Below are 25,536 nucleotides of genomic sequence, written 5' to 3'. Positions count from 1 at the left end.
TCTAAGGAGACAAGCCAGGGAAGGGGAAAGGGATGGAACATACAAGCACAGGGATGATTGCAAATGTTAGATATTAGATACTGTGACACTATCTCCTTTGGGTGGCGTTAGAATGGGGGGAGGGAGCCAATTAACGGCCTGGAGCCACCCTCTCCAGCCAGCTCTGAGTAGCGTTCACTGTGGGTGGAAGCTTCAGGGGTCAGATCAATTAGGGTTACCATACGTCCGTTTTTTCCCGGACATGTCCAGCTTTTCGGCAATCAACCCCCCGTCCGATACCATGCATTTGAGGACTGGGGAGAATCTCACAAATGGAGCAAGGCCCGGGACTGGTTACCTCTCAGAGGGGAGACTTCCAAAGGAAAACCCGGGAACTCATTAGGTGACCCTCTTGCCTTTCATTCACTGGTGACCCAGCCCGTGGCGTTAGCAGACGTTGTGCTACTGGAAACACTGTCCTTCTAATAAGATGTAAATCAGACTCCGTGACACTGATGCTCATTGAAGATCCCATGGAAAACACTGTTCAAAAGAATGGGAGTGTCTGGGCTGAGAGCTTTAGACATTGTGGTTTGCTAGTATTATTCTTTCTTGGATACCAGCCACTTTGTACTAGGCATGTTTCAGACATATATGGAGGCAGGACCCCTGCCTCTGAAAGTTTACAGTCTAGATTAGACTGTGTGTGTGTGTGTGTGTGTGTGTGTGTGTGTGTGTGTGTGTGTGTGTGAGAGAGAGAGGGGGGGGGCCTTCCTGTTCCTACACTGCCCGTTAGCACTGAACTCTTAGACACATCCCACCCAAGAAGTGGCTGCATTTCAGCAGTGAGCAAAGGGAAGTAATCATGATAAGAATCTTATAAGTTTACCAATGTCACCTTAATGTCTGCCTTTGGCTAGGAGCATTGGTAAATCAATATGATATTGGTACAATCCAGCATAACATCTCCTCACGTTAAAGCCCCAACATCAAGGATATGAGATGCAGGGTGCTCCCAATGGCAATTCCATGTGTCAGGGGTCTTCTATAATGCAGATCAACGTGACAGACTAATTGCGCTATAATTCAAACACAATGATGGTCTATACTGCAGGTGATTATACGTAAATGATTGGAGCGACTCATATTTCCTCTCCGATTTTCATCAATCCCATTGACAAAGAAACAAGGAAACTGTTAAGCACAAACCCACTTTTTATTCAAGTTTTGTTTTGGGAGCAGAGTGTTAAATCCGCACACGCTAGAGGAATTCCCACCCGCTGGATAAGGTGTCAGCACAAAAGCCTTTCAGCCTTGCAGTCTGGGAAGCGGCCGGGGAAAGGGGGTAGTAATAAACAGGTGAGACAATGTGTCGTAACTTATGCAAGAGACAAGGCTGAGCAGTGGGGCAGGGCAGTGGGTTCGTGTACTTGGCTTTCCCCTCGGCAATCCTGAGCTCAAGGCCGTGCTCTCTTGGGTCAAACTATTACTGCCTTCAGCGTGGATGCATTAGCTCTGCAAGGGGCTACTTGCAATTGCGCCCCATAAAGTGGTTATTTGCAGTATCTTACTCAGCCGTTAAAGCCTCTGCGTGTTACAGCGTTCCAGACAGGCCGTGTCCCGTGGTAAACAAAGGAGGCAAAGGACACTGCATGCTAACCACGGGTTAACCCATGGCAGCCAGTGGTAGCCGCCAGACCACCAGAGCAAGGCCACAGGCCCTGTACTCTCACTCCGTGCGGGCGCTGGGTCTGGCTGTGGTGCTCGTATCCCCAGACTATCACCACAGCTCTCTGAGTCGCTCTGTGCTGACATTCGCACGGTGGAACAATTGGTCTGCCGGCTCTGGGAATTGTGGGAGGCAGTTTAACGGCAGCAAACTCCTTGTTTTGGGTTTATAGCGAATACCAGCTGAAAGGGGGAATTGGCATGAGCTCAAAAGAACGTGAAATAAGACAAAGTGAGTCAAAAGAAAACAATTAATTATAAAACTCCTATTGGAGCTTGTCTGCGCAGAATTTACGATTAACTCCGTGTTTGGACACACTTAGAATCATAGAATCTCAGGGTTGGAAGGGACCTCAGGAGGTATCTAGCCCAACCCCCTGCTCAAAGCAGGACCAACCCCAACTAAATCATCCCAGCCAGGGCTTTGTCAAGCCGGGCCTTAAAAACCTCTAAGGATGGAGATTCCACCACCTCCCTAGGGAACCCATTCCAGTGCTTCACCACCCTCCTAGTGAAATAGTGCTTCCTAATATCCAACCTAGACCTCCCCCACTGCAACTTGAGACCACTTATAGCAGAGTGTGCTTTAAATTCACTTTAACCCACATTAACCAACCCCTATTCTCCTCATGATCTGTACGGAAAGCAAAGCTGGAGAGACGGAAGTGTTTTTAAAACCTTTCACTGCTCTGTCTTTCCCTAGGTTTAAATGCTGGAGCCAGCCTTTATAGTAGGCTAACAAGCTGTTAATGGCGCTCACTAAAAACTCAGCTGCAGGCACTAAGGGTTTGTCCACACTGAGAAGCCGTGCACGGCAAGCTGGTGCGCTGTAGATTCACATCCTGGTTTACGGTGCACTACGCACCATGTAGACAAGCCCTAATGCAACGCCAGAGTTATCCGTAGGTTGCACCAAGGGCGGTGGAGAAAGGTTTGGAATGCAGTGTCTGAAATCCAGTAAGGGTTTGTTCACACAAGTACACTCAGGAAAGTTAATCCAAATTAACAGAAGATGTGAATTTAAAGCAGAGTAGTTAAACCTGTGTAGACACTCTTATTCAGAATTAAAGTGACCTTAATTTTGGTTTAATTCACTTCCCATCGGCTTGTTAATGGGCACTGTTCTGCTGTATTGAACACTGGGGATGCATGAAGCCGGACAAACTGCAAGCAGGACGCTGAGCGGAAGCAGACTGATCGTCCACATTCAGTCAGGGGGCAGAGAGTACACATAGAGATCGCAAGATAGTAACCAGCAGTGGGTGCCCGGGGGGGCTTATGGGAAGGGATTGGAAGTCCATCACTGCTCATTTTCACTGCAGTTACCTCGGGGTAGCCACACGTGTCAACAGCTGCCTCAAGGTCTGCCCTATAGCTCCGGGAATGGTATTACCTTGCCGTGGGGCACTCACTGAAACGTGTGAACCTGGAGCAGGTGAAGGGGAAACCCAGGGCCAGGCTTTCCATTGTACCATCAAAGTCCCAGGCAGTTAGGAAAGGGTAGTGTAATAATGATAATAGCAATATAGAGCCTTCTCTGTATGTGGGAGGTAATCAAACGCAAACCCACACTCCGATGCTGCTTATAAGAAACTGGGACTTTCTTTTAAAGAGACAGCTGATGGGTTTTTTTTACCTCAGGAGTCCAAAAACGTGAGGCAGTAACAATCCCCGGCTGTTTGAGGAACTCCAGTCACATCCTGACTTGTTATGTTGTCCTCCTTTGCTTGACTGCACTTAGCGCTGCTCTCTCTAGTCTATTTAAAATGGTTGCATTGACTCCCTCTTGAAAAAGGAGGCTGGAAATGCAGCATTAGGAGAACGAAGACAGCAGGAGAACAAGCTAACTGCCTTGCGTCAGGCTGGGACAGCAAGGTTAGGGATCCACAAGCCATCCTTCCCATAATCCTCTGTGCCGCTTCAAATGGGTGCCAGAGGAACTGGCCCAATGGCTTATGGGAAACTCCTGGATCAAGTCCGTCCCTGGTGTAACTCCACTGAAAGCAGTGGGAGTACACAAGGGATGCGTTTGGCTCCCAGTGACCCAGCTGCAATTTTGATTGAGCCAGGCTGCATCTGAGGAAGGCTGGACATTGGGAAGGGGAGCAAGGAAGTGACTTCCCTCCTCCCTATTCTCACACAACTCACTTGGAGCTATCGCTGGAGCTGAACAGAACGCATCAGCTTGGGAGCCCTGGGATTCACACAGACATTTTGCTACGGGTGGGTTCACCCTCCCTGAGTTCCAGGTTCGAACAACCCCCTAAATGCAAAGCAAACCACAGCAGAAACAGCCACGCTTCACGCTTTCTCCCACTTGACTCCATCAAAAACAGCCCAGGTCTGCACAAGATGTCAGCCATCTTGGATCTCTAAGACTCGAGCTGGACGTGGCTAGAGTGTTCTCCACTCTGATACCTGGGCATGCAACACCCATCTCTGAGCTGCAGCCCCCACAAGTGACCCACACAACAGGCTACCGGTTCCCCAAACCCAGCTAAAAAACTGTATCAAGTCAACCAAGAATGAGCTGAGGAGTGGCTAACTGTCTTCAGGGGGCTAAAACCCCAGGATGGGGATGGATCACTTAGGGCAGCCCATGGGGGGTCTAACTCGAAGTGATGGGACTCAGTGAAGCAAAGGGAAATTCAGACTGGATAGGAGGAAAGATTTCCTAGCAGTGGGGCTGCAGCATCTGCTCCCGAAGGGGCGTGGTGGCAGCGGCATCATTTGGGACATATAAAACCAGACAAAGCTCAGTAAGGAACAGTTTACGCACTCACTCACATCCCGCTTCCTGGGCAGGGCGAGGGAAATTGGCTAGATCAGTGAGTCTCAGCCTTTTCCTTACCAAGATCCCATTATGATGTGTTTTTCCATAGCTTCGCAGTCATGGACCATGACCCCATTGTACTAGGCCAGGGTTCCCCTCCCATTTAGCAATATGGGGAGATTTGGAGGGGAGGTGGGAACCCCTGAACCAGCAGATTTAACAGGGCGGGATCCAAGCCTCAAAGTTATTAATGTGGATCAGGGAGGCTGCAGTTCATGGTCCATCTCTGCCCTTCCCTGCTCAGGCCTTCTTGTGCAACGGTGCCTTTAAGAGACCCAAAGAGGCCAGTTCTTGGCAGGTGGGTACATAAAGCTAGGAAGGGCTGCTCTCCTGCCCAAAAGCGGCGTGTGGGAGGACGGGGGTGGTAAAAACCATCACCTCCAGCCCAACAAATCCCCCCAGTGACCACAGCGGTCAGACATTGCCTGATGGCAGTGGCAGGATAATTAACGCCCATATCGCTCCTGCCTGTGAACCTCGGGGAATAGCTGGCGGATCGGTGCTTCTTGCCCTAGTCCTGGCACTTCGAAAACTCCCTTCACATGGAAGAGAATCATTCCTCCTGATCCCTAATGCGGTACCAATCCCCATCCTCCCTCCGCTGCAAGGATAGCCTCCTCAGAGAGGCCAGGGACTGATGAATACAGGCACCACGCTACCCTCTTGTCCTAAGAGGTGTCCAGAAAACTGCATTGTATTTAGGGGGGAACGGAGTTGAAACCACTTCTCAAATCCCATCAGCCCATGGCTGAGATCAAGATCCAGACCACCTCTGCCTGAGCCAACAGCCACCTTCCAAAGTTTTGCCCATCTCTGGCTGTGGCCCAGAGTTTGGTTTGGTGCACTAACACATAGCTATCCACATACCTCTCAGAGGACCATTTTGAGTATGTGTTGAAAGCAGGGGATGTAGAGTCAGGAGATCTTGGGCCTAATCCCAGCTCTAACAGTGACTCTATCTGCAACTTTGGGGGAATCACATATTGTCTCTTTGCCTCTTCTGCAAAATACAGGTAACAGTACTCTCCTGCCTCACATGGGTGCTGTGAAACTTTAGCAGCTAATGTCTATGGCACTCCATTCAGTCTTCCAGCAGAAGGCACTAAAAAAGTGCTAATTGTCTTATTCTGCAAAAGACAACTAAGATAGTTAATACTCTGGGGATGGGTACTCTATAGAAGATGTTCTATAGAGGTGCAGAGCTGTTGTACTGACTCACCCTGCCAGACAGATCAGGTGGGTCTCATTTGCTCCAGCTCAGGAGCATGAAAGGCTGAGTATCTAAGGCAAAAGAAGAAAGGAGATAAAGGAGAGATATCATGTCTATAATATCATGAATGGTGTGAAGAAAGTGAATAGGGAAGTGTTATTTACCCTTTCACGAAACACAAGATCCAGGAGGGAGGGGTGTTACCCAATGAAATTAATAGGCAGCAAGTTTAACATAAGGAAGTACTTCTTCACACAATGCACAGTCAACCTGTGGAACTCATTGCCAGGGGACGTTGTGAAGGCCAAAAGTGTAACTGGGTTCAAAAAAAGAATTAGATAAATTCATGGAGGACAGGTCCATCGATGGCCATTAGCCAAGGTGATCAGGGATGCAACCCCATGCTCTGGGTGTCCTAAACCTCTGAGTGCCAGAAGCTGAGACAGGACAACAGTGGATGGATCACTTGATAATTGTCCTGTTCTGTTCGTTCCCTTTGAAGCACTTGGCACTGGCCACTGTCAGAAGACAGGAAACTGGGCTAGAAGGACCGTTGGGCTGACCCAGCCTGGCTGTTCCTATTGGAGGAAGCAGAAGAACTGCCAGCTCAGGGGGGGGTTGCTTTTGTAAGCAGTCCTGCTGTGAGTTTTGTTAATGAAGTGAATATTAATGGCAAACCCCTGAAAGTGGGTGACTTTTTGGGGCACTGCCCTATTTGCGTCCGTATTGTAGCACCGCAAAGGGTCCTCACCCCTTCACACGTTATGGTACCATCCCCCCATTCCTCCCAGCAATCCTGCTTTGCCAGCTACACATGCATACGGGGACCTGTTCAGGCATTCGCTGAAATGCGGCAGCCTCTGAGGTGGAACGTGGCAGCTGCTTAATGCTGCGCACTGACACCACGCGTGAGCTCAGGACAGACGCGAGGAAGGAAACCAGCTCCAACTGGGAGGACTTGACTGCTGTTTCTATTGCGAAAGCCAGATGGAAACGGCTTTTTTACAGTCTCTCATGCCAGCCTCCCTCACTGTTACCGTTCCAAGGCGGGGAAATGCCGATTGCAATTAAACATTTCATTCCTCAGTGAAAGGCATAGTTTGTACACAGTGAAAAATGCACCGCTCAGCAAAATAAGTCCAGCGTTCTTTGCAAGAGGCCCGTTCCCAATATGCCATCGCTTTGCTTTCCAGCAGCCCCAAGATCTCCTCCGGGCTTTCTTTATCCTTTCTGCACTACAGCTTGGCAGAGACGCATGGTAATCTTAAGGGGTGGATGCTGGCAGAGGCCGGAGGGCGATGCAACCCAGCCACGCCAGTCATTGTTAACCTCTGCTGGAAATCTTCCTCCCAGAAATCTCTGCAAACCTGCTCCTTTTGATAAATAAATAGTGTCTCCCCGGTGAGACATCAGCTGCAGAGCACCATCCGGCAGAGGCTCTGCGATCATAATTCGCCGTGTCCTGACTGCCCGACAGCCGCAATAAAGAGCCGGCAGGTTTATGTGCCACTTAAAACCAACCTATTAGCAGCAGAAAATGTCCTTCCTATGTGCGTTGACTTGGAAGCGAGGGCGCCAGCCGCACTGCCAGCATGTGCTGTCCATGGCCGGAGTCCCAAAGGAGCTGATAGGTCCATATATCTACGTATGACCCGATCTTCAACGGGTGCAGCTATGTGCATGTACATCAGCAACTCGGGTTCGATCTGGGCAGCTAATAGAAAGGCATCGCTCATGTCCCGCAGTACAGACGCCCCCCCGACTTATGCAATCGTTCCATTCCGGAAAGCCTTGCATAACTCAAATTTTGTGTAAGTCAGAAATGTATACCTGTATGCATAGGCACCGACTCCGTGGGTGCTCTGGGGCTGGAGCACCCACTGGCAGCTCCCCGCCCCGCCCCCCCCCACCCCAGCTCACCTTTGCCTCCGCTCTGCCTCCGCCTCCTCCCCTGAGCACGCTGCTGCATCCTGCTTCTCCCGCCTCCCTCCCAGCACTTGTGCTGTGAAACAGCTGTTTCTCGTGGCAAGCCTGGAGGGAGGGGGAGGAGGAGGACCGCAGCACGCTTGGGGAAGAGGCGGGGTCAGGGCGGGGATTTGGGGAGGGATCCAATAGGGGCAGGGAGGGGGCAGCGTTGGGGCGGGGCCGGGGGCGGGCTGGGGAAGCGGCACGAGCTCCCACCAGCGCCAACAAAAGTTGGTGTCTGTGCCCGTACGTTACGCAAAAATTTCCACAACTCGAAAATCCAATTTCTGGCTTATGGAACTTTTTCCGTAAGTGCGAATTTGCATAAGTCGGGTCTTGCGTAACCCAGGGAGCGTCTGTACACAGTAGACTTTGAACACCAAGGTCAAGAGGCACCTGTAATTTCCCAGCCATGCTTGTATTCTCTGTAGATAGGTCACTAGTCGAGCTTGATGCTTTCTACATTAAGACACTGAAATATTTTAACAAGATTAAAAATCGAATGTAGGGTCCAGGGCCCGCTCCAGGCACCAGCTGAGCAAGCTGGCGCTTGGGGCGGCAGATTGTTGGGGGCGGCATTCTGCCCAATCCTAGGGCGGCACGGCCGCTTTTTGTTGTTGTTGTTCCACTCCTGCCGCCCTGTAGGGGGCGGCGGCGCGGAGAACCAGAGCGCCCTGCAGGGCAGTCCTCTTCCTTCCCTCCCTGCCCACCGGAGCAGAGCCCTCGCGGCAGGAGGCGGCGCAGTGGGAGGGGCCACGTGGCAGCGCCCCTGCTGTAGCCCTGCCCGCCCCCTTCTCTCTCTCTCCCGCCCGCTCCCGCCCCCGCAGCCGGTCCCCCTGCACCTGCGCTCCGCCCAGGTTTTTTTTTTTTTTTTTTTTGCTTGGTGCGGTCCAAAAGCAGAGCCAACCCCATTATCCCAAACCGTCCCTTCTGCTTTGTGACATGGTCTTTGGAAAAATCTAGCCTTTATCCTCTAAGAGCGCATGGCCACATTTTCAAGGACTGAGCACACGCATTCAGGGCCAGCTTTTCCAGCGAGCTCAGTTCCCATTCAGATACGGACATAATTTTCCTACGGGCTCAACCCCCAGCAGCTCCACTCTCAAAAGAGCTCCTCACCAAATGCCCCAATGCACTGAAGTCTCTTGCAAATCCGGCCCCAGTTATGGGTGCTGAAAAGCTGGCCCTGGGACCCAGGATTGGGACCCACTCATTGAAAATACACAGAGGGCTGAAATTCAAACCAAAGCAAAAAAAAAAAATAGAAGAAAGAAAGAAAAAGACTTGAATAACTTTTCTTTTGGTTTTTGCCTAGTAGCATCATAAATGCTGCTGCATAAATCACCCCTAGACCAAGGAACTGAAATAATACAGGGGAAAACCTGACTTCCCATTCATCACGCTCCCCTTGACATATAATAAATGCTTCTCATTCAACCAAAATGAATTAGCATGGTAGATACACCAGGCTTACATACTGATGCCCATAGATTACTCTGCTGTTTGCACTACGGCTGAGGTACCTTTTTCCCTCCCACCCACTCTCAGAAAGGCATAACTCAATCCTTTATGCAGCGCGCCGTGCTTGTCTGCAGGGACCAGCAGCGTGAAGCTGCTGCCGCGAAGGGGCATGCGAATGATTCGAGGAAGAGTAGCACCCAGAAGCCACAACTGAGATGAAGAGCCCGTATGCTAGGTGCTGTACAAACACACAGGGAGAGGCAGTCCCTGACCCCAAAAAGATTACAATCTAGCTAGACATCGAGAGGGGATGCAACTCACCTAAGGTCACGTAGCAGAGCTGGGAAAAGAACCTAGGTCTCCCGACTCCCATTCTGGTACCCTGTCCACTGAGCAGCACTGCCCCTCCAAAAGTCACTGGTACCTGTTTCTAGGACCCACCAATGTAGGTCTGCAGCCACCTTGTGAGACAGTGTCAAGGAGTGGCAGCCGTGTTGGTCCCATGTGCATGGACCCAAGGAAGCAGGGCCAGGCCACAACGAACATGCTTTCTCCAGGCTGCATGGACCCTACGAAGCAGGGTGCTACGCTATAGGGGCCCACAGGACAGGAAAATGGAGGGACAGCCATGCTGGCTCCAGCGTGCAGTTAGCCCATGAGCAGGGAAGCCATAATGGCCTCCAGTCTACAGATCCTCAGAAGACTATCCTATAATGGCGAACCCAGTCCAGCACCTGCCTTGAAGGTCACAGAAAGAAAGCCACATCCGCGCTGGTCTGTGGTGCCATGGCAGGAAAGCTATACCGGCGCCCATCCGCAGGGAGCCTGAGAGCCAGGGTTACAATGCGGCAGCCATTTTGGGGCTCCTGATGGAGACTCTGTCCACGGCAGTCCATGGAGATGGAACAGAGCGAGGCCATCCGCAGGGGGCACATCAGCCAAGGTGGTAATGGGAAAGCCACATCAAGGCCAGGCTTGAGGGACCCTCCTGGGCATGACGGTGGTGAGCAAGCCCACACGATGGGGCTGTGGTGCAAAATCCAAACCCAGTCTATTGTGACCCCTGCTGGGCCGGGTTGTGCTGCGGGAGGCCATGATGGGACACCATTTTAAAGCAACGTGAGAATGACTTTCACTGATGCGCTGAAACTTCGGTGGGTTAAAACAGTTTGGAAGGTGGGGGGAGGGGCGAGTATTGTGCGAGGGGTGAGTGATTCCCGGGTGTCAGGCTGGAACGGTGTGAAACGGATGATAAATATTTAAGCGACCGAGAGGGGAAGTGTGTAATGGAACTGCTGACAAATCCTTAATTAGAGCCTTGTATACACACCGAGAAAATACATTTAGCCAGATAGCTGTTCTGGGGGTTGGCTGCTTTTCACAACGTGCTTAGGTTAAAATAAACATTTATTTTCAAATTGGGCAAGTCATTCACCTAGTTAGCTTAAAGTGGAGGCAGGCGAATAATTCACAACACGTAATTTATCCTATTCGTTTAATTTAGCTTCTTTTTCTTCTTGGGAATATTTGGCAGCTGTTTTGCAAACCCCTTGCAAACAGTGTGCAATTGCTTGTGTGAGTTGTCTGCCACTGGTCTGCTGGGTGACCTTGGCCAAGGCACTCTCTCTGCCTCAGTTTCCACACACAGCCTTGGCTATTTAAGCTTTTTGGGACAGAGTCTGTTACTATGTGTTTGTACTCAGTTGGGATCTCTAGGTGCTCCGTGATACAAATAATTAATAATACCTAGATATTATATAGCATTTTTCAGCAGTAAATCTCAAAAGCGCTTTACAAAGGAGGTCAATATCATTATCCCCATTTAACAGATGGGGAAACTGAGTCACGGAGAGGGGAAGTGGCTTATCCAGGGTCACCCAGAAGGCCAGTAGCAAAGCAAAGAACAGAACCTACATCGGGGGGAGGGATAGCTCAGTGGTTTGAGCACTGGCCTGCTAAACCCAGGGTTGTGAGTTCAATCCTTGAGGGGGCCACTTAGGGATCTGGGGCAAAATCAGTACTTGGTCCTGCTAGTGAAGGCAGGGGGCTGGACTCGATGACCTCTCAAGGTCCCTTCCAGTTCTAGGAGATGGGATATCTCCATTAATTAAATTAAATAAAAAAAATCTCTAGAGTCCAGTGCCCTATCTACTAGGCCACACTGCCTCTCCCCACTGAAGTCAGTGGGGCTATACCTGTGAGTCACTGCCCACCGGTATGAGTCAGAAGTTCATAGTCTGGCCCCCCTGAGAGCAGGTGGCAGCTTACCCAAACATATTTGTTGCTTAAAACAAAATGCCCCCCACAAACCCAACATGTTGAATAATTTCAAATTCTCTCTGTTGATTATGAACAATCCTCTGCCACCGTGCAGTAGATGAGTGTCCTAGTTCAGTTGCCTTTGGTCAGATAAGTCATGTTGGATCATTTCTGGTCCCTGACTGGCTGAACGGGCGCTTCCTATAAAAGTCCTCATGTCTGAAATGTTGATGTTCACCCTCTGCGAACACCCAGTGTCCTCAAGACTGGCTGCAAGACCTCCATTCTAACCAGGTCAGATCATTGACTTGAGCCAGCACTTTTTCAGCAACTCTTGCTTCTCGGTGTCTCTTTCTCTTCATCCATTTGGCCTGATATTCTGAACTGACTGGCGGATCGCTAGACCCAATTGTACCATGTTTTGTTGTTGTTTAAGACTCATGGAGCCAGAAGGGACCATTACGATCATCTAGTCTGACTTCCTCGCCCAGTAGTTCCTGATAGCTTTTGAATGTAAACACCATCTGCCATCGCAGCTATTTGGAATGGGCACTCGTGTAAGTGGTTCCATTTTGTATGTACTGTAATAAATAAATCGAATACAGAAGCCAGCCATTTGTGGCCAGGTTTTCAAGAGAGCTCCGGCATGTTGAACACCAAGGCCTTGATCCTCAAAAGTGTGTACCATAGAATATCAGGGTTGGAAGGGACCTCAGGAGGTTATCTAGTCCAACCCCCTACTCAAAGCAGGACCAATCCCCAGACAGATTTTTGCCCCAGATCCTTAAATGGCCCCCTTAAGGGCTGAACTTACAACCTTCAGTTTAGCAAGCCAATGCTCAAATCACTGAGCTATCCCTTCCCCCTAACTCCCAGGATCTGGGCCCACGGTCTTCGGAAAATATGACCGTATCTCAAGTAGGGGCTGAGCACTTCAGCAAACGTAGTTCCAGCTGCGGGTGCCGAGCCTGTGAACTGCCGTTCCTTGGTGTCCACAGCAACATGGCAATGTTCTGGGAATGCCCAAGTCCATCCTGGTAGACAGGGATGTGTTGGGTTGTGGGAGATTGATTACCCTGCTGTCTTTGCTTACTGTTCTTTGGTTGCCAGCCAGTGGAACCAATGTCCTGCTTTGCATAACGCTTGTACTGCAAATATTATTAACCTCATATATCACTGGGGAATGTGCACAAACAGGGAGTGCCAGCACTATTCAATCTGCTTCTATAAACAGAAATGGGGCCATTTAATAAGCATGAGGCATCTGGTGTCTTTAGTTTTTCTAAAAGACAAATGTGTCCAGGAAATATTCCACCTTGGGTTGTAATCTCATCAGCTTTTACAAGCTAAGGAGGGTCAGGCTGTGGTCAGCGCTTGGATGGGAAAATCCACAGTGCTGAGAAAAATGCTGTTTTGTTGACGCTGTTTGCAAAGCAGGGTCAGGTTTGATCAACTTCCTGACATATAAAAAAAAAAAGCGTTGAAATTATCAAAATGTTTCATTTTGACATTTTCAAAATGATCAATTCTAGTTTCCTGGTTCAAAATTACTTTTGTTTAGAAATTTAAGCGAATTAGACTGAAGGTTTAGTTGAGGATTGGTCCTACTTTGAGCAGGAGGTTGGACTAGATGACCTCCTGAGGTCCCTTCCAACCCTGATATTTTAAGGCTAGGTCTACACTACCCGCCTGAATCGGCGGGTAGAAATCGATCTCTCGGGGATCGAATTATCGCGTCTCGTCGGGACGCGACAATCGATCCCCAAATCGACACTCTTACTCCACCAGCGGAGGTGAGAGTAAGCGCCGTCAACGGGGAGCCGCGGAGGTTGATTTTGCCGCCGTCCTCACAGCAGGGTAAGTCGGCTCCGATAGGTCGAATTCAGCTACGCGAATGGCGTATCTTAAATCGACCCGCCCCTCCCCGCCCCCGTAGTGAAGACCTGCCCTATGATTCTAAGGTTAAAAAAAAAAGAGGTAAAGAAATCCGAAACATTTTGAAATTATCAAACAGAAACATTTTGATTGACCCCAAATGCAAATAATTCCATTTTTTCCATTTGCAAATGTTTTTGAGATTTTGACTTTTCATGCCAATTCGGGAAAGGGAAAAATGTTCAAACCCTTGGAAATTTTGCAGGATGGGAAAATTGTCTCCCATCCAGCTGTATTCTCACAAACCCTTCAAAAATGCAACAGATCAAATTACTGGCATGGCTTATTAATGATTTACAAACATGATACTAGACTTAGGTAAAAAGTCTTCTGAAAACCCATGCCTGGGGAAGAGAAATGTTGACATGGTCATGGTGTTCCCCATAACTTCCCCAGTCAAATAAGAAGTAAAGGTTATGATATGTATATACATATAACTATACATTGAAATATACAAATAATGAATTGTCGAATGATAAAGAGCTTTATTAGCTTCCGTTAATAGTTTATACTGATAGGGAATGAGTCTGGCGAAGGTAACACTTATTCCAAGGCCTTGACCTCTGTTATCTTGCCAATCTCTTTCTTTTGATTTGTTAGATAATGCTTACTGCTGACAGGACAAAGGTGATGTTTTGTTCTTGCATTGGAGGACTTAGATAAAAGGAAGTTAATTAATATAATAAATACACAACAAATGTAATGCTAATAGTCCTTGTGCTGAGAAAAACAAGAGGAAAGTGACATGAAAACACAACAATAATGTAAACAGCAAAAGCTGTGTAAATTGAAGCTTGCACATGTGGATTGTACTGGTCATGCAAGATATGATACACAAGTAACATTGACGGGAGGAAAGCTAATGAATACGTAATGTGGAAAGGTATAAAAAAACCAAGGGTATGTCTACTGTGCATTTAAAAACCAGTGGCTGGCCCATGCCAGCTGACTTGGGCGCACGGGGCTCGGGCTAAGGTGTAGACCTTTGGGCTCAGGCTGTGTCCCAAGCTCTGGGACTCTCCCACCTTGCAAGGTCCTAGAAACCTGGGACCTGCACCACAATTAAACGGCCCCTTAGCCCGAGCCCAAGTCAGCTGGCATGGGCCAGCCACAGGTTTTTAATTGCACAGTAGACATACCCCAAATGAACAAGGCCCAAGTTGGAGAAATACTGGAGCAGAAACTACAGGAACAAGACTGAAGGACCAGAGTAGAGACCGGAGACTGAAATGACCCTCACGAAGTACAAGGGAGATTCCTGGTACCCTGGAATTCGATAACTCGGGCCCCTACCTGCTTTGTTGTCTGTCATAAATATATGATCAGAAACTATGTCACAATAATTCTGTCTAAAAATGTCTAAATAATCAGTTTTCACCTTCAAGTCTAAACTGGGTGAGTTCGTGACTCAGTTTCCCATCTTACAGATGGGATATAAAACTGGAAGTGCCAGCCCAAGAGAGATCAAAACCTCAAAGACGTCTAAGGGAGTTGGGCGCCAGTATCCGATGTGAGTGGGACACAGAGGTCCCTTGAGCTTCTTTGCGAATCCCAGCCTAGGTCATCAAAAGCCCCACGTGGCTCGAGAAGGACGGTTAGCTCCAGGGCTGCCACTAAATTCCCCATTGCAAAATTACCATTCCGCTCCCTACATTTCCCCTGCAATTTCAGATGGATACAGGATTTTTCCTCCTGGCACTGAACTCTCCTGTACTGTTAAAGCTACCCTCATCCTACCTCAGTGCTGGCTGCGTTTCCCTGGTGGGCGAAAAATGATTTCTGTGTTCACTAGTCTGTTAATCACTTTGAGATGAAAGGCCCTATAGAAAAACGTATAATAAGTCTGCAATATTGTATCATTAATCATCATTATCGCTTACCGCAGTTGTTGCATACAATGGTCTTCATGAGATCAGAATGCAAACACCCCAGGCCACATCAATCGAAGAACAGAGAAAGGGTTGGGAAACAGGCAACCGCAGTGCATTGTGCTGTTCTAAACTCCCCATACATCTTCTCTGGTTCTTGGAACATTTTAATTAGGAGCCCATGCAACAGTGTTCCAGGACCTGGAAATGAGCCAGGGGTCTGAAGTACAACAGGTGACAGCTCAGCCCGTGTGACTCAGAACACTGCTTCAGTCTGGTAATAATCTTCTTAAGACGCAAATGAAAAAGCCGGTCCCAGAGGCAGCTGCAGCCTACCCTGGAGCCCTAATGATGAGATCAGTGCGATGACCAGCGACTGTTTGGATGTAGGTGGGCTCTGCTTTAAGGCTGGGATGGTGGATTTTAAAGGAGATAGGAAGTGAGAGGACAAGGGGAGTTTTTCGCTTGACACAAACCATCAAGGCTGGAGAGAGGGTTGGTAGAAAAGCACAAGGTTACAAAAGCGTCCATGCACCAATGCAAGGAGGGTGGTCATGACCTAGTGGGGAGAGGTGGAAGGTGGAGTCATGATTCTCATGAGTGGGATGTCGGGACAATAGACAATTTGCAGGAGAGGGGCAAACAGGGATGCAGACCTGGCTGGGCGGGTGTTAATCTGTGCTAGGGAAAGTGGCCACAATGCTTGCAAGACACGTCGACGATCAAGAGTAGCCTGGTGATCCTTTTGCAATACTGTACAAAGGCAACAGTTACAGACCACCACCACTCTCCCCCCAGGCTCCCACCACTCTCCCCCCAGGCCCCGGCTGAAAAAGAGGATGAAACATTTTTGCACCAATTTTTGAGGGACTTGGTTTCTCCCGTGTGTGTCGTATCCTGTGGTTTCAGCTACATAATGTCTCATGAACAACATGCAACCTAACGCACGTCAAAGAGACTCCTTTGTTAAGTGGAAGAGAAGACAACTTCTTAGTCTAGATAAGGTAGAGACACTAGTCAGAGAGAAGTCATCTGCCTCTAACTGCAAGGGCTGCTCTCTCCAGACCCCAGTCTGGATTCTGGAGACCCTTACATTGTGGTGTATGGAGGACTGAGTTGCAATTGCAGGCTATCACTTTAAGCGTGTGGGGCAGAGGCATTCCTGGACCTGCTTGCAGGCTAGGGGGCTCTGTAGGGAAGCCTGTGATAAGAATCAGTTCTGCAAAAAGCCAGCCTACAGCAAGGTGGGTTTGAGCTGGGCCTCTCTGTCTTAGACAGCAACCAGCTTTGTCTCTCTCTGTTTTGGGGTTCTTGTGCTAGGGTTCTGAATTCTAAGAAATCAAATAGCGTTACATCGCAACCTTCCAGCAAGAGTATTTTACGTTATTTAATCTAACTTCTCCGGGTTTATGCCATGAACTTAACACCTATGTTCCACTCCAAGGTTCTAGACAAAGCCCATTGTGAAGATGGGAGTCGATCATATATAGATGCCGGAGCAGACCCCTCCCCTCCCAGCAGTCTCTGAGAGGAGTAGTTAATTGGAGTCAGCTGACTGGGGTTTGGGGGGGGTTTTCCTCCCCCCATGTGACAATAAGAAAGTGTTTTAAGCCCTGTGTTTGGAAGAAAGGACAGAGGGAAGTGCTGGGATGTATTTATGCTTTTGCTTCTTTTTAATAGCAGGTGCATTTATAATGCATGATGAATCCTTTTTCATTTCCACGGGCCCCGTGAAATGTAAATGCTATGCAACGCAGCCTCCCGGGCACCACCTCTTCTCCCCGCTCCCCTCGCTATTCATCCCTGCTCCATGAAGATGTAACATCGGTCACATGTGCTGTAGGATGCAGCGCAATGTCGCGGGTTATTTATGAACTTGCTATTTATTGAAATCTGTGCAGGTGGTTTTACATCGACACTAGGGTGAGAATTAACCACATTTCGCTGCTCGTGTGCTGCTTTAACCACTTCACTGCCGCTATAGTTACCAGGTCCCTGGCTCTGACTCACGCTTGTCACGTTGGTGGTGACTCAGGCATGTTCGGCAGACCCCACTGGGGGAGTATCCCAAACCCCTGGTTGCCAAGCTATTGAACATGCATTGTTGGGCATTCACTTCCCAGCATTGTATTCCATCAGCCTCATGAAAACAATGTCAAAGAGGGGCCAGGAAGCTCTATGTGGGACGCTAAACGCGTTATCACTTTCCGATTGCTGGAGAAAGACCATCCTACGATCCCTTAGCAAGAGTTACTGGGGGAGATTTTCAAAGGTGCAAAGGGCCATTAGCTGCTCAACTCCCCTTTGGGGTCTGCAATAAATAATAATAATAGGGTAGATTTTCAAAGACACACTCTGGAATGTGGCTCCAACTGCACCATCCACACACAACTCCAAGATGATCCCTGCCCTCAAAGAGCTCACAGTCTAGGGAAGACGATCAGTGCCTATAACAGTGGTTCCCAAACGTTAACAACCTGTGAACCCCTTTCACTAAAATGTCAAGTCTTGTGAACCCCGTCCTAAAAATGAATATTTCCAGGGATTTTCTCCTTTGCCTGAGTATAAAATTATAAAAGCCGTGATCTTGGAAATATAAAATTTGTTTTTATGACATGCTTATTACACACCATTTATTATTAATTATTATTTATCATTACAGTATTTTTATTACATTATGAAAACGGCAACACTCTTCCAAGATACTCTTCCCATATGAGGAGAGATTAGAGAGGCTAGGACTCTTCAGCTTGGAAAAGAGGAGACTAAGGTGGGATATGATAGAGGTATATAAAATCATGAGTGAGTAGAGAAAGAGGAGAAAGTGGATAAGGAAAAGTTATTTACTTGTTCCCATACTACAAGAACTAGGGGCCACCAAATGAAATTAATGGGCAGCAGGTTTAAAACAAATAAAAGGAAGCTCTTCTTCACGCAACGCACAGTCAACTTGTGGAACTCCTTGCCTGAGGAGGTTGTGAAGGCTAGGACTATAACAGCATTTAAAAGAGAACTGGATAAATTCATGGAGGTTAAGTCCGTTAATGGCTATTAGCCAGGATGGGTAAGGAATGGTGTCCCTAGCCTCTGTTTGTCAGAGGGTGGAAATGGATGGCAGGAGAGAGATCACTTGATCATTGCCTGTTGGTCCACTCCCTCTGGGGCACCTGGCATTGGCCACTGTCGATAGACAGGATACTGGGTTAAATGGACCTTTGGTCTGACCCTGTAGGGCCATTCTTATGTTCTTATGTTCTTAAGATCTCACTTTCGTAGCTTGTATCACTCTGAATAAGCTGTTATAAGACAAGGCTCCTATGTTTCATCAAGGAGTGTCAGATGTGAAACAGCAGGAAGGGATTTAAGAAGCCAACTCAAAGAGTTCCTCCTACACAAGCAGTCAGGTCTTGAGCAGTCCACGTAAACAACGCATGTTACAACAAAGCTTAAACCTGTTCTTCATAATACACGTCTACCCCGATATAACTTGACCCAATATAACACGAATTCGGATATAACGTGGTAAAGCAGCGCTCCGGGGGGACGGGGCTGCGCATTCCGGTGGATCAAAGCAAGTTCGATATAACGCGGTTTCACCTATAACGCAGTAAGATTTTTTGGCTCCCAAGGACAGCGTTATATTGGGGTAGAGGTGTAATTTTGAAAGCAACACTAGCTGCCTATTTAATTTTAAAAACAGCAAAAAATATCCACCTCCCTTTCCATTTCTAATAAGGAGTCTTGAAGTTGAAATCTCCTCAGGGTGATAGATGTGTTTGCTTTGATCTGCTTAGCTCTTGGAAGTCCAGGGGCTCCGGGCTGCTGGCCCCGGGCTGCCCAGGGTCCCTAGGGACAGCTCTGTCCACCATTAGGGATTTTTTCCCCGATAACCCCCTGTAACATTTCACAAACCGCCAGGGGTTCATGACCCCCAGTTTGGGAACCACTGGCCTACAACAATGAGATGGGGAGAGCGGAAAAGTCACAGTGAGACGCTAGCAATCAGTGTAAAAAGACCAGCTGATTAGCCAAGGGTTCAGGTCTGCTACCTGCTGCAGCACTTGCACGGAGACCATCTGTTGGCTCCAATATTTGCTGCTTGCCCTGAGAACGGCTGTTTCAAACCCACGCGCGCCACCTGTTGCAGTACACCAAGTGGTGCCCGAACATTACAGAGCATTTACAACCATCGAGCAGAATCCCAGCTGGTAGATGGACCTGCCGGGCCCTCAACATGTTCCTGCAGAGGAGGCCTGAATAGAGACACTCACGAGCCATACCAAGTAGCTTTATGAGGACAGCCAAAGGGTAGCAACCTCGGCCCAACCAGTGGCAACTGTCCTGAGCTTGTCTCCCTCACACGTCTAAGCTTCACGCCAGTCAGCCCCAGTGAATGGCTTCTTTAAGGTAGACATATTCAGACCAGAAATAAGGTGCAAATCTCTAAGAGTGAGGTTAATTATCCATCGGAACAGCTTTCCAATGACAGAGAATCCACCACAACACGGGGTACTTTTTAAATCAGAATTGGATGTTTTTCTACGAGATGTGCTCTAATGCAAATTGGTCAGTCCTATGGCCTGGGTTATACAGACGAGATGGCCTGGCTGTATGCGCGATGAAAATGTTTTCCCCTCTGTTAAGACAGCCTCACCCTCATCTCCCCTAGAACCCAAAGCCAGGGCCAGCTCCAGGGTTTTTGCCGCCCCAAGCGGCGCAAAAAAAAAAAAAAAAAAGCAGCGATCGCGATCTGCGGCGGCAATTCGGCGGGAGGTCCTTGGCTCCGAGCGGGAGTGAGGGACCGTCCGCCGAATTGCCACCGAATAGTTGGACCTGCCTCCCCTCTCCGGAGTGGCCGCCCCACTTGGCAAGCTGGTGCCTGGAGCCGGCCCTGCCCAAAGCTTCATCCTGTTCTTCGCTTCCATTTTCTCCCATCCAAAGGTTTTCACCCAGATTTTCTTCGCTACAGTAATAGGGCCAAATCTTTCCAAGATCTCAGCTCCCATTTAGGTAACTCAATAAAGGTCAGATTTTAAACAATGATTAGCTCCCCATGGAACAGTTGTGACCAGATTTTCCAAAGGGCACGGCCCTCAGTGAGCCGAGCTCTTGTGAAAATCTAGCACCTTATCCAAAGGCGCTCGGCTTCCATTTAGACAGCTGACAATCTAGCCCAAATTTTGGCTGCATAACGCTTTTGGAAGTTCCTGACATATAGTGTAATTAGGACCCGGCATTTTCTTAATTTCTGGAACCTCTAGCCAATGATCAGGGTCAGACTTTATTCTGGATGTCCATACACACAGAGCAAATATATTGGTTCCACTAGAATAGCTTTCCCTGCGGTATTGGTCTCTCAACTTTCATTAAGCTCTATACACATATACATACAAGCTGCAGTCACGTTACTACACAGAGCCGGCTGGAAAATGTCGGGGGGCTTTTCTGTGGAACATTTAAGTGAAAGTAAAAATAAATAGCTTTCACTGAATTTTTCAGTGGAAAATTTTAACTTTTCATCAAAACCTAAAAAAAAAAATCAATTTTCAGCAACCGAATTTTTGTTCATGTTTATGATTTTCAGCAATTGTGGGCCCAAAGTTTGTGGTTTTGACACATCAGAAACTTTTGAGGACAGCAGGCGTCTCCCATGAAAAATTATCATTTAGCTGAACAGCCAGAATTTTCAACCAAACCTATAGCATTATATAGGTATGCGGTAGCGCCCCCTAGCTAACACCCATCACCACAGCTAAAACAGAAAAACAACATTCAGTGACCGTAGGAAAATTCAAGCTATATACCACATATATATCGTCTTACATAGGCATAGATACTGGTGCTGTGTTTGAAGTACACTGTCTGGGCTAGAGCGAGTCAAATCTTTTCCGAAACAAATGGTTTTTCTGTCAGAAAATGCCATTTTATCATCCATGGGAACGTGTCGATTTCAACAAAAATTCATTTTAAGAAATGGAAACGAAGCATTTTGGTGAGGTTGAAACAGATCAGACCATTTCGATTTTTGGATTGGCCACAACTCCTTTTTGAAATGGATTTTACACCCTATTAAAAAATGACGACAGAATATAAAACATTGTAAACGTTGGAATCAAAACGAAACACTTTGATTCTGATTGGTCGAAAGGAAACATTTCAGTTGACCCAAGCCAAATTTTATTTGGAAATTTTCATTTCAATTTTGATTTGTTGTTTGGTTTTCTTATGATTTGAGATGAAAACCAATTTTGAAATGTCAGAATTTCCTGCTGAATGGATTTGCTGAGTTTCAACCAACTCTCACCTGGGTCTGATTCTCCACTAGAATCATAGAATATTACAGTTGGAAGAGACCTCAGGAGGTATCTAGTCCAACCCCCTGCTCGAAGCAGGACCAATTCCCAACTAAATCATCCCAGCCAGGGCTTTGTCAAGCCAGGCCTTAAAAACCTCTACGAATGGAGATTCCCCGCTTTCCCACTGCAGAGTTAGCTATTCACACTTTTGCCAAATGGATGTAAAATGATACCACTCTAGTTTAAGAGCATTTTGCCCCACTTTGCACAATTGTAAATGATTATACAGTGTGCAAGGCAATGGAGAATCAGGTCATCTGTATACAGGAAGGGGCCTGATCCTGAGAACTACGAACCATCTTCACCACCCCACCACTTCTAAGGCAATGGAGCTAGTTCTGATATATACCTGTGTAACAAGATACAACAATGTCATCTGGGATTGCTGATGGTCAGGATCAGAACCAAATATGGGATCTCCTCCATGAGACTTAGAAACCATGTCCTGTTTAGCACAGAGCTCAATGCTGGTGTGTAATACCAATATCATTAGCCCAGGGAGGTTGTATAGTCCAGTGGATGGTGCCCTGGGCTGAGCCTCAGAAGACCTCAGTTCTAATCCCAGCTCTGCTGGTGACCTTGGGCATGACCCCTCTTGGTGCCTCAGTTTTCCCATCTGTAAAATGGCGATAATGAACCAGAAAAGAAATAATACTCATCTCTTCTAGTAATGAACACTCCAAATCCTAGCCAGAACCTCAGGGGGGTTTCTTCATCCCTCCCAAGGGCCGTGGAGGACATACTTAGGATAAAGTCGGGCAGATTGCCAGTGCTTAAAGTTTGTGGGAGATGTTGCTCTCCAATTCAAGGACAGAAAGTGCAACAGAGCTGGTGTGAGCCTGTCAGGGTGAGGTGCAGGGCTGACCATCTCCTTGAAGAACAAACACGGATAATAAACCTGTCCTAATTCCTATTAAGGAGTGTGATCAGACCTTATCTATATGCAAATATTGGCGCTGTCTTTCTCCCCTGTGAGGGAGGACAAGCTGGTTAAAATGTGGCTGATAATGGCAGCACATTTGCATTTCATCAGAAGCCATTATAAACTTTTCTTTGTTCACGGTGACTTCTGTGGTATATAAAAACATCCCATTGGATTAACAACAGCCCCGTGCTGCTGCCACCTGTTACAGGCTCACCGGCGCCTTGGGGAAACTTTGAGAAGCAGCTCCATATCTCTTGCCTCTTTGTTCTTTGTCACCGGCAGACATTTGCATGGAAACAGGCTCTCTGTTGCTTAGGAATCCATCTGTTCCTATTGCTTATTCCTCTCCTGAAGGCAGGAGGTTCTAGTGTGGGTAGTGAAAGCGGACAGAATATAAGAAGCTAGAGACGGGAAAGGCCCATTACAAAAGCCACTTTTCCCATCTCTCCACCCCACAGTGCGGGATTATTCCCTACAGCATATTCTCCAGCGCTTTGTCCGACCCCCAGGAAATAACTCCAGGGATGGGATTCCCATCCAGTGAATTATGAGGAGGACACAAGAAGGGATGGGCAAACTAGTGAGGATAAAGCAAGGACCAACCCAAACCTTTGCCAAATACAAGCCAATCCCTCACTGGCTGCCCAATTAATAGAGTCCAGTTCCAGGTCTCCATTACAGATGGTCAAAAATTTTCCACCAGAATATTTTTTGTCAGAAAATGCTGGACATTTTCGTGAAACAGAATTCATAGAATCATAGACTATCAGGGTTGGAAGGGACCTCGGAAGGTCATCTAGTCCAACCCCCTGCTCAAAGCAGCACCAATCCCCAAGCATCCATCCAAGCATCCATTTGCAGATCTGAAATGTCAGGTTTCTGAAACAGGTGTCTCTCATCAGATGCATCCAGCAGTGCCACCCTGGCCCTCAGAAACCTTCCCGTTGAAAACGTCGCTGAAATCGATAAGTCTCAGCAAAGCATTTCAGCTTTGATAAACAGCCTACTTCAGCCAAAAATCCATTTTGTCAAAAATCTTCTGACCTGCTCTATAAATCAGCATGGCTCCTTTGTCAAGTGCCTGTTTCCCATGGAGCTACTCTGATTTACAGGAGCTGGTAGACCTCCCCTTTAGTCCTGAAGACAATAGAGCTCAGGGTGAGTTGTGACCCGTTATGCATCCAAACTTCTTGCGTCCAAACTGTAGAGACCTTTTGGGCCTTTCTCCAAACCCAGACTGATCGGGTCCTCCTGAGGTTTAGTTTGTCTCTAGGGGACCAGTATGCAGCACGAGCAGGCGATTTTAAAAAAATACATAACAGTGTTTTTATGCAAATCGCCTTAACAACAAATAATGGAGAGAAAATGGGGGGGGAGGAATCCATTAAAAAAAAAAATCTTTCCGCTTCTATTCTTCTTTTTCCCCCGTGTTCCCCTTTAGCCTTTCAATATGGTTTGGGTAGTTCTTTAAAGATGTACTACAAAGCTTTTAATAAAAGCAAGAATGAAAGAAAGGATACTATTTAAGATCCCAAATCAGTCCCACAGTACATGTCTAGACTCCCACATTACTAAAACATTTCCTTCTTTTCAAGAAGGTATTTGAAAAAAATCAGTTCCTCTTTCAACTCTTCTGCTAAAGCCCACACTTGGGAGTCAAAGCATTTCTCTTTGGATGGGTAGCAAAATGACAATACAAACAGTGACCCCTACTGGATAACACTGCATCATACGTAGCACTTACATTGTACTTTTCAGTTCTGATTCGTATTTACGCCACTCTGGGGAGCATACAGGGGCTTTCACGTGGGTATAAATCTAAATCATGATTCATGGGGGATCCTGTTTTTAATTCTGTATTGAGCACCAGTACTGTGCTGAGTTCTATACAAAATAAAGTCTTATCGTCCCAGCCTTCAGGCCAATGTGTCCTTTTTGTTACTGATACCTAGGAATAGAGGAACATGGTTTTGCATCTTGGGGGGTTACCATCTCTCCTGCATCATAGAACTGCCCCATACAGAGCTGGATGAGAACAGGGCTTGTGAACATTCCATCACATCACGAGGGCCTGGCTGGGTTGTCTAGTATTGCACGCTTTTCACCAGCTTTGCACAAACATTGGTGCAAGCAGGTGTTTATCTGTACAAGCATTTGCGGTGTGGCTATTTACATGCAAATACTGATGTTCGGCCTCAGAAGGGTACATGTGTGTGTGAACATATGTATTTGCTATTCACCGTCCTCATGTTCGTAACATGTCAGCCAGCCAACCGGGAAGCAAATAACACTGCCATGTGACTTAGGTGACCATTTACATACCAGGAATAGCACATAGTCCAGTTGAGTTGTTTGGGGCAGGGACTGTCTTTTGGGGATAAAAACAACAAGGAGTCTGGTGGCACCTTAAAGACTAACAGATTTATTTGGGCATAAGCCCACTTTAAAAACCCACTTCTTCAGATGCAGCGAGTGGTAATGTATTTCTCTTGGTGATGTATTTTGTTCTGCACTTACAACAATGGAGACTGATACCTGATTTAGGCCTCTCGACCCTACTGGAAAACTAGTAAATAATAAATAATGATGTGAGATTGGAAGCTATTAACTTTATGTTCACGTAACAGGTCTATTGAACAATTACAGACAGCAAATGCACCGAAGTCTGTTTCTCAATTTGCAGAGAGGATAAAAGGGCAAAGTTTGGTGGTGAAAATAGATCATTTGACCAGCTCGAGCCCAAATGCTGCTGTAATTGCCCGGAAATGTTCTGTAGAAGCAGTTAGGTAACTACAATACCAACCCTGCAAGCACTGGCATTCTCTAGGCAGTCAGTGGTTAGGACGAAGCTCTAGGTATTAATACTCCTGCCGCTGCACGGTTTGTCCCTTTTGGAGGCAGAGGTTGGCCTTGGGGGTCAGGGCATTGGAATGAGTCTGAAGAGAGCCGGGGTCAGCTCCCAACTCTAGCACAGACTTGCAATGTGATCTTGGGCAAGTCACTTAATCTCTCTGGGC

The sequence above is a fragment of the Chrysemys picta genome, chromosome 19 (genome assembly GCF_011386835.1).
Source record: "Chrysemys picta bellii isolate R12L10 chromosome 19, ASM1138683v2, whole genome shotgun sequence".
In the NCBI taxonomy this organism is placed as follows: Eukaryota; Metazoa; Chordata; order Testudines; family Emydidae; genus Chrysemys; species Chrysemys picta.
The sequence above is the reverse complement of the archived record's forward strand: the minus strand, read 5'-3'. Positions refer to the sequence as shown.